A 550-nucleotide genomic window follows, 5' to 3' on the forward strand; every position below is an offset into this window, starting at 1 on the left:
GGAGGGGTGCATCAGTTTAACCAGAGCCTGTGTCCTTTCTATCCCTTATGGCTCATGAGTCCCCGTCAGGTGTTGAGGGTAGTTTATTTAGGGACATTGCTACCTTAACTATATGTGTGTCCTAAACTCCTTCTATTATAGACCAAACATCTGGTTAATCCTTGGGACCTCTGTGACATGTCATCTGTTTTCCCTTGGGAGCCCCCTCCCTGGGATATTAATCTGGCCGTTCTCACAATAACTCAAGTTAGCGTGACATACAAACACATCTGTCTGTGCACATCAGAAAGTCCCTGGGACATGGATTAGCTTCAATCTCAAGAAAACCTACTTGTGGCTTGGTGCCCATAGCTCAATGTTAGGGTGCTAGCCACATACACCCAGGCTGGCAGGTTTGAACCTAGCCTAGGCCCGGGTGCATGTAGTCCCAGCTACTTGGGAGGTTGAGGCAAGAGAATCGCTTAAGCTGTAACCTCAGTGCAACTTCGAGTGCCATTGATTTGTGCTTGAAGAAACCTTTCCAAGGGATGTTCTTTTTTTTTTTTTTTTT

This window comes from Otolemur garnettii, unplaced genomic scaffold (assembly GCF_000181295.1).
Source record: "Otolemur garnettii isolate 467f Iridium unplaced genomic scaffold, OtoGar3 scaffold00053, whole genome shotgun sequence".
Classification (NCBI taxonomy): Eukaryota; Metazoa; Chordata; class Mammalia; order Primates; family Galagidae; genus Otolemur; species Otolemur garnettii.